General features: G+C 40.2%; 1 long non-coding RNA gene across 1 annotated transcript; it reads right to left on the reverse strand.

Annotated features, from left to right (window-relative positions):
* Positions 1-6,889: 6,889 nt before the first annotated feature.
* LOC147372024 (uncharacterized) lies at positions 6,890-9,082 on the reverse strand. The gene is made up of 4 exons (XR_015164743.1): positions 8,918-9,082; positions 8,323-8,448; positions 7,407-7,542; positions 6,890-7,120 (listed from the first exon to the last, which is right to left on the reverse strand). It is a non-coding gene; the product is annotated as an uncharacterized LOC147372024 (long non-coding RNA).
* Positions 9,083-9,796: the final 714 nt, after the last annotated feature.

The raw sequence follows: 9,796 nt of genomic DNA on the forward strand, positions 1-9,796 counted from the left end.
CCTCTCTTCTCCATGTAACTCTGTGAACCTCTCTGGGTGTCCCTCACTGTGGAGAAAATTTTCATCTTTAACCTAGATGTTTTATCAATGGTGCTGTATAGAAGGAGAAGTCTTGAGACTACTGTAAAAATAAGACTGAAAACCAGAAGCAGGAGGCTTAAGCCCAAATCCTGAGAACATCATAGAACACCTGACTCCAGGGAACATTAAGCAATAGGAGCTCATCCAATGCCTCCATACCTACACTGAAACCAAGCACCACCCAAGGGCCAACAAGTTCCAGAGCAAGACATACCATGCAAAGTCTCCAGCAACACAGGAATACAGCCCTGAGCTTCAATATACAAGCTGCCCAAAGTTACTCCTAATTCATTGACATCTCATAACTCATTACTAGACACTTCATTGCACTCCAGAGAGAAGAAATACAGCTCCACCCACAAGAACACCGACACAAGTTTCCCTAGCCAAGAAACCTTGACACGCCACCGATACAACCCCACCCACAGTGAGGAAACTCCACAATAAAGAGAACTCCACAAACTGCCAGTATACAGAAAGGCGACCCCAAACTCAGCAATATAAACAAGATGAAGAGATAGAGGAATACCCAGCAGGTAAAGGAACAGGATAAATGCCCACCAAACCAAACAAAAGAGGAAGAGATAGGGAATCTACCTGATAAAGAATTCTGAATAATGATAGTGAAAATGATCCAAAATCTTGAAATAAAAATGGAATCACAGATGAATAGCGTGGAGGCAAGGATTGAGAAAATGCAAGAAAGGTTTAACAAGGACCTAGAAGAAATAAAGAGTCAATATATAATGAATAATGCAATAAATGAAATAAAAAACACTCTGGAGGCAACAAATAGTTGAATAATGGAGGCAGAAGATAGGATTAGTGAAATAGAAGATAGAATGGTAGAAATAAATGAATCAGAGAGGAAAAAAGAAAAACGAATTAAAAGAAATGAGGACAATCTCAGAGACCTCCAGGACAATATTAAATGCTCCAACATTCGAATCATAGGGGTCCCAGAAGAAGAAGACAAAAAGAAAGACCATGAGAAAATACTTGAGGAGATAATAGTGGAAAACTTCCCTAAAATGGGGAAGGAAATAATCACCCAAGTCCAAGAAACCCAGAGAGCCCCAAACAGGATAAACCCAAGGTGAAACACCCCAAGACACATATTAATCAAATTAACAAAGATCAAACACAAAGAACAAATATTAAAAGCAGCAAGGGAAAAACAACAAATAACACACAAGGGAATTCCCATAAGGATAACAGCTGATCTTTCAATAGAAACTCTTCAAGCCAGGAGGAATGGCAAGACATACTTAAAATGATGAAAGAAAATAACTTACAGCCCAGATTACTGTACCCAGCAAGGATCTCATTCAAATATGAAGGAGAAATCAAAAGCTTTACAGACAAGCAAAAGTTGAGAGAATTCAGCACCACAAAATCAGCTCTCCAACAAATGCTAAAGGGTATTCTCTAGACAGGAAACACAAAAACGATGTATAAAATCGAACCCAAAACAATAAAGTAAATGGCAACAGGATCATACTTATCAATAATTACCTTAAACGTAAACGGGTTGAATGCCCCAATCAAAAGACAAAGACCGGCTGAATGGATGCAAAAACAAAACCCCTATATATGTTGTCTACAAGAGACCCACCTCAAAACAGGGGACGCATACGGACTGAAAGTGAAGGGCTGGAAAAAGATATTCCATGCAAATAGAGACCAAAATAAAGCAGGAGTATCAATACTCATATCAGATAAAATAGACTTTAAAACAAAAGCTGTGGAAAGAGACAAAGATGGTCACTACATAATGATCAAAGGATCAATCCAAGAAGAAGATATAACAATTATAAATATATATGCACCCAACATAGGAGCACCACAATATGTAAGACAAATGCTAACAAGTATGAAAGGAGAAATTAACAATAACACAATAATAGTGGGAGACTTTAATACCCCACTCACACCTATGAATAGATCAACTAAACAGAAAATTAACAAGGAAACACAAACTTTAAATGATACAATAGACCAGTTAGACCTAATTGATATCTATAGGACATTTGACCCCAAAACAATGAATTTCAGCTTTGTCTCAAGTGCACACGGAACCTTCTCCAGGATAGATCACATCCTGGGCCATAAATCTAGCTTTGGTAAATTCAAAAAATTGAAATCATTCCAAGCATCTTTTCTGACCACAATGCAGTAAGATTAGATGTCAATTATAGGAGAAAAACTATTTAAAATTCCAACATATGGAGGCTGAAAAACACACTGCTGAATAACCAACAAATCACAGAAGAAATCAAAAGAGAAATGAAAATATGCATAGAAACGAATGAAAATGAAAACACAACAACCCAAAACCTGTGGGACATTGTAAAAGCAGTGCTAAGGGGAAAGTTCATAGCAATACAGGCATACCTCAAGAAACAAGAAAAAAAGTCAAATAAATAACCTAACTCTACACCTAAAGCAACTAGAAAAGGAAGAAATGAAGAACCCCAGGGTTAGGAGAAAAAAAGAAATCTTAAAAATTAGGGCAGAAATAAATGCAAAAGAAACAAAGGAGACCATAGCAAAAATCAACAAAGCCAAAAGCTGGTTCTTTGAAAGGATAAATAAAATTGACAAACCATTAGCCAGACTCATCAAGAAACAAAGGGAGAAAAATCAAATCAATAAAATTAGAAATGAAAATGGAGAGATCACAACAGACAACACACAAATACAAAGGATCATAAGAGACTACTATCAGCAATTATATGCCAATAAAATGGACAACGTGGAAGAAATGGACAAATTCTTAGAAAAGTACAACTTTCCAAAACTGGACCAGGAAGAAATAGAAAATCTGAACAGACCCATCACAAGCACGGAAATTGAAACTGTAATCAGAAATCTTCCAGCAAATAAAAGCCCAGGTCCAGACGGCTTCACAGCTGAATTCTACCAAAAATTTAGAGAAGAGCTAACACCTATCCTGCTCAAACTCTTCCAGAAAATTGCAGAGGAAGGTAAACTTCCAAACTCATTCTATGAGGCCACCAGCACCCTAATACCAAAACCTGACAAAGATCCCACAAAAAAAGAAAACTACAGGCCAATACCACTGATGAACATAGATGCAAAAATCCTTAATAAAATTCTAGCAATCAGAATCCAACAACACATTAAAAAGATCATACACCATGACCAAGTGGGCTTTATCCCAGGGATGCAAGGATTCTTTAATATCCGCAAATCAATCAATGTAATACACCACATTAACAAATTCAAAAATAAAAGCCATATGATTATCTCAATAGATGCAGAGAAAGCCTTTGATAAAATTCAACATCCATTTATGATAAAAACTCTCCAGAAAGCAAGGATAGAAGGAACATACCTCAACATAATAAAAGCCATATATGACAAACCCACAGCAAACATTATCCTCAATGGTGAAAAATCAAAAGCATTTCCTCTAAAGTCAGGAACAAGACAAGGGTGCCCACTCTCATCACTATTATTCAACATAGTTTTGGAAGTTTTGGCCACAGCATTCAGAGCAGAAAAAGAAATAAAAGGAATCCAAATTGGAAAAGAAGAAGTAAAACTCTCACTGTTTGCAGATGACATGATCCTCTACATAGAAAACCCTAGAGACTCCACCAGAAAATTACTAGAACTAATCAATGAATATAGTAAAGTTGCAGGATACAAAATCAACACACAAAATCCCTTGCATTCCTATACACTAATAATGAGAAAATAGAAAGAGAAATTAAGGAAACAATTCCATTCACCATTGCAACGGAAAGAATAAAATACTTAGGAATATATCTACCTAAAGAAACTAAAGACCTATATATAGAAAACTATAAAACACTGGTGAAAGAAATCAAAGAGGACACTAATAGATGGAGAAATATACCATGTTCATGGATCGGAAGAATAAATATAGTGAAAATGAGTATACTACCCAAAGCAAGCTATAGATTCAATGCAATCCCTATAAGCTACCAACAGTATTCTTCACAGAGCTAGAACAAATAATTTCACAATTTGTATGGAAATACAAAAAACCTCGAATAGCCAAAGCAATCTGGAGAAAGAAGAATGGAAATGGAGGAATCAACCTACCTGACTTCAGGCTCTACTACAAAGCCACAGTCATCAAGACAGTATGGTACTGGCACAAGGACAGAAATATAGATCAATGGAACAAAATAGAAAGCCCAGAGATAAACCCATGCACCTATGGACACCTTATCTTTGACAAAGGAGGCAAGAATATACAATGGAGAAATGACAATCTCTTTAACAAGTGGTGCTGGGAAAACTGGTCAACCACTTGTAAAAGAATAAAACTAGAACACTTTCTAACACCATACACAAAAGTAAACTCAAAATGGATTAAAGATCTAAACATAAGACCAGAAACTATAAAACTCTCAGAGGAGAACATAGGCAAAACACTCTCCGACGTATATCACAGCAGGATCCCCTCCCAGAATATTGGAAATGAAAGCAAAAATAAACAAATGAGATCTAATTAAAATTAAAAGCTTCTGCACAACAAAAGAAACTCTAAGCAAGGTGAAAAGACAGCCTTCAGAATGGGAGAAAATAATAACAAATGAAGCAACTGACAAACAAGTAATCTCAAAAATATACAAGCAACTCCTACAGCTCAATTTCAGAAAAATAAACAACCCAATCAAAAAATGGGCCAAAGAACTAAATAGACATTTCTCTAAAGACATACAGATGGCTAACAAACACATGAAAAGATGCTCAACATCACTCATTATAAGAGAAATGCAAATCAAAACCACAATGAGGTACCATTTTACGCCAGTCAGAATGGCTGCAATCCAAAAGTCTACAAGCAATAAATGCTGGAGAGGGTGTGGAGAAAAGGGAACCCTCTTACACTGTTGATGGGAATGCAAACTAGTACAGCCACTATGGAGAACAGTGTGGAGATTCCTTAAAAAACTGGAAATAGAACTGCCATACCACCCAGCAATCCCACTGTTGGGCATACACACCGAGGAAACCAGAATTGAAAGAGACACGTGTACCCTAATGTTCATCCCGGCACTGTTTATAATAGCCAGGACATGGAAGCAACCTAGATGTCCATCAGCAGATGAATGGATAAGAAAGCAGTGGTACATATACACAAGGGAGTATTACTCAGACATTAAAAAGAATACATTTGAATCAGTTCTAATGAGGTGGATGAAACTGGAGCCTATTATACAGAGTGAAGTAAGCCAGAAAGAAAAACACTAATACATATACTAACGCATATATATGGAATTTAGAAAGATGGTAACAATAACCTTGTATGCGAGACAGCAAAAGAGACACAGATGTATAGAACAGTCTTGTGGACTCTGTGGGAGAGGGAGGAGGGGATGATTTGGGAGAATGATAATATATGTATGCTGCTGCTCCTGCTAAGTCACTTCAGTCGTGTCCGACTCTGCACGACCCCATAGACGGCAGCCCACCAGGCTCCCCCGTCCCTGGGATTCTCCAGGCAAAAACACTGGAGTGGGTTGCCATTTCCTTCTCCAATGCATGCAAGTGAAAAGTGAAAGGGAAGTCGCTCAGTCGTGTCCAACTCTTAGCGACCCCGTGGACTGCAGCCCACCAGGCTCCTCCATCCATGGGATTTTCCAGGCAAGAGTACTGGAGTGGGGTGCCATTGCCTTCTCCGAATATATGTATAATATAAAAAACGAATCGCCAGTCCAGGTTCGATGCAGGATACAGGAAGCTTGGGGCTGTTGCACTAGGATGACCCAGAGGGATGGTATGGGGAGGGAGGTGGGAAGGGGGTTCAGGATGGGGAACACATGTACACCCGTGGCGGATGCATGTTGATGTATGGCAAAACCACTGCAGTATTGTAAAGTAAAATAATAATAATAATAATAATAAAAATTTTTTAAAAAGAAGACTTTTGTTCAAGCATCTTAATCGAATCATTATGTATACAGTGAAAAGTTGGTAATTACCTAAATGTTCCACAGTAGTTTTAAAAAGTTATTTTCCTTTTTAACAGATAGACTATTACACAGCCATTAAATTCATGGCACAATAAAAGAGATTAAAACAAAAAATGGCTTATGTTAAATAAAAAAGAGCAGGAAATAAAACTGTGTATATATTATGAACTCAGCAATATACATATATCCATTATAAATAAATCTAGAAGGAAATATACCAAAATTTAAATCTTAATTATCTCTTACTAGTAGGATAATTGGAGAAGGCAATGGCACCCCACTCCAGCACTCTTGCCTGGAAAATCCCATGGACGGAGGAGCCTGGTGGGCTGCTATCTATGGGGTCGCGAAGAGTCGGACACAACTGAGCGACTTCCCTTTCACTTTTCACTTTCCTGCATTGGAGAAGGAAATGGCAACCCACTCCAGTGTTCTTGCCTGGAGAATCCCAGGGACGGTGGAGCCTGGTGGGTTGTCATCTATGGGGTCGCACAGAGTCGGACACGACTGAGCGACTTAGCAGCAGTAGAATAATAGATTATTTTTTTCATGACTATTATGTATTGTCTGTAATTTATATTTTTGTAATGAGCATACAATATTGTACACATAGTTTATAATAAATATAAAATATAGTTCACTTTAAAGCAATTTAAATTTTTATAAAAGAAAATACAGTCAGTTCTGCTGGAATATTTGTTTTTAAATGTGAATTTATTCCCTAATAATTAGTGATGTTGAACTAATCCTCATGTGTCTGTTAGCCATCTGCATGTCCTTTTTGGAAAAATGTCTATTCAATTCTGCCTGTTTTTAAATCACTGAATCCAAAATTCATTTTTTATTATTTTATTTATTTATTTTTGGCTATGGTAGGTCTTTGTTGCTGCTTTTCTCTAGTTGTGGTGAGCGGGGGACTACTCTCTAGTTGTGATGCACAGGCTCCTCATTGTGATGACTTCTCTTGTTGTGGAGTACAGAATCTAAGGCACTTGGTCTTCAGTAGTTGCAGCACGTGGGCTCAGTAGTTGTGGCTCACCAGCTCTAGAGTGCAGACTCAGTATCTGTGGCACACAGGCTTAGTTATTCTGTGGCATGTGGGATCTTCCTGAATCAGGGATCAAAGCTGTGTCTCCTGCATTGGCAGGAGGATTCCTTACCACTGAACCATCAGGGAAGTCCTGAATCCCAAATTCTTAATGGACCATTCTACCCCATCTCTTGCCCCCTCCCCAGATCACCCTCAGATATTAAATCCCAACCAGAGCTTTCTTTCTCTCTGGATGGTGCCTCGTCAACTGATACCACCCTTGCTCAGAATGTCACATTCTCAGTATACTTGACCCATACCATGCTGCTGCTGCTGCTGCTAAGTTGCTTCAGTCGTGTCCGACTCTGTGCGACCTCATAGACAGCAGCCCACTAGGTTCCTCTGTCCCTGGGATTCTCCAGGCAAGAATACTGGAGTAGGTTGCCGTTTCCTTCTCTAAAGCATGAAAGTGAAAAGTGAAAGTGAAGTCGCTCAGTTGTGCCTGACTCTTAGCGACCCCTTTGACTGGAGCCTACCAGGCTCTTCCATCCATGGGATTTTCCAGGCAAGAGTACTGGAGTGGGGTGCCATTGCCTTCTCCAGACCCATACCATGGATCCCACTAATTCATTAGCCCACCATCAACCCTCTATACTGCCCACTACTGTCTCACTCCACTTGAATTCTGATTCAGTTGGACTTGGTTCAAATCCAGCTAATCACTGTTCCAGAAAGCTCATCTCCAGATAACGGGTATTAGTTTGCATCTTCTGTCCTAATAATTTTAGGCATTTGGCTGTGCAAGCATTCTCATTTCAGCTTTCTCCACTTGGCAGACATTAGGGAACAACTTGCTCCTCTCTACCTTTTTATGTGATGATTTCCACCAAAACCTTCCTTCTCTGAGGTTGCCAGAGACCTGTCTCTTAAGAAAGCCAGCAAACCAGGGATGTTGAAGCTGATAGCCTTTTTCCTCAGCCCCGATGTTGCAGAGCTTCTGGAGATAAAAATCTTTCTTGTAAGAAGTAAAAGGGAAAGAAAGGGATCATTTTCAAATAACTCATGCTGGCTTACCATCTAAATTCTTCTGGGGATACTTCTGGGCAGGATTTCTCAGCCTTGTCAATATTAACATTTTGGGCCAGATAATTCTTTGTTGTGAGGAGCTGCTCTGTGCATTGTAGTATATTTAGCAGCATCCTTGGTCTCTACTCACTTGATGACAGTAGTACCCACCTCAAGTATGAGAACCAAAAATGTCTCCAGACATTGTCAATAGCCCTTGGAAGACAAAACTGCCCTTCCGTTGAGAAGCACTGCTTTGGAGTCAATGACAGGCAGGACGCTTGAGCTCTGTTCTTTCTGGAGGAGCAAAAGCAAGTCAGATTGTAGCACAATTTTCAGCAGCACCCTGATTCCAAGAACTTCAGAGGAAACATTTGTAGCAGAAATGAGGCCAGCCCTTCTAGGGTGTCCTTTCTCTGTACAGCTGGTCCCTGATGTCTTCTATCTGATAGCTGTTTCCCTAAAGTCTCCCTTTATCTTATTCAAAGTGAAAGTGAAGTCGCTCAGTTGTGTCCGACTCTCTGCGACCCGTGGACTGTAGCCCACCAAACTCCTCCATCCATGGGATTCTCCAGGCAAGAATACTGGAGTGGGTTGCCATTTCCTTCTCCAAGGGATCTTCCCAACCCAGGGATCGAACCCAGGTCTCCCACATTGCAGGCAGGACTCCGTAATAACTCTCCACATTCAAATGTAGGCTGAAGCATTCCCATTGCTTCCCCAGTTCCAGAGATGCCACACCCTGAGGCCCAGACTCTACACTTACCACAAATTCTGCCCCAAACCAAGCCCAAAGCTCTGGTTCATGTCTGCCCCAGGTTCACCTTGAAACTTTTTCTCCAATTCCTGCTCCTTCTCCCCACAAAGAGTCAGTTAGGTATGAGATATGGTCTCTAACCCAAACTGAAACTCAACAAACTCTGCAGAGTGGCACTGCTGCAGAGGCAGCTAGACAATGGGTGGGGCTTGCCCCCTCCCCACCCCCGAGGTTCAAAGATCTTGGAAAGTATTTAGTCCTTTATCTCCCAATCTTTCTGCTTACAATCTCATCTTCTGTGGATCAGCCTCCATCCTTCCCACAGCATTCCCCCCCTCCCCTGGTAGCAATTCTGAAAACACCTGTCTGGTGGGGTGTGGCCCACAAGAATCAAGAGTCTCTAGCACTCATGAAATATCAGAGCAAATTCCCAAAAATATTGCAGTCCAAAGGCAAAAATGAACTCTCATGGCTTCTTGGTTAAGGACCAAATGAGCAAAACTCCAAGGGTAGTAGTGTCGAGGCACTCAAGAAAATTTCATGTGAGCAACTCAGGAAACAACCAACAAGGAAATGACCTGTAGGAGGTTCTAGAGCAAGTCTGAGGAGAGGCCCAAAAGATCATTTATCAAAGGGCTCAGAATGCTGTCCCACGAGGGGTCTGGGGATTCACTGTGAAGGAGGTAGAAAAGGATTTAGTGAGTCTCCGAAGGAATGATTCAGAGAGTGACTTATTGGGATCTCGAAGACCTGGAGAAGAGGGAAGTAGAAAACACCTTCATGGTACATCTGGGCAAGAGCTGGGACAGATCAGTCAAAATAGGATCCCTGTCCATGTGTGCCACTCATGGCTTGCTGCCCGCTGTACATTGTCTTCCCTGGGAAGTT

Source organism: Bos grunniens, chromosome 5 (genome assembly GCF_055505025.1).
Source record: "Bos grunniens cultivar Pamir isolate PY7600 chromosome 5, Bosgru_T2T1.0, whole genome shotgun sequence".
Classification (NCBI taxonomy): Eukaryota; Metazoa; Chordata; class Mammalia; order Artiodactyla; family Bovidae; genus Bos; species Bos grunniens.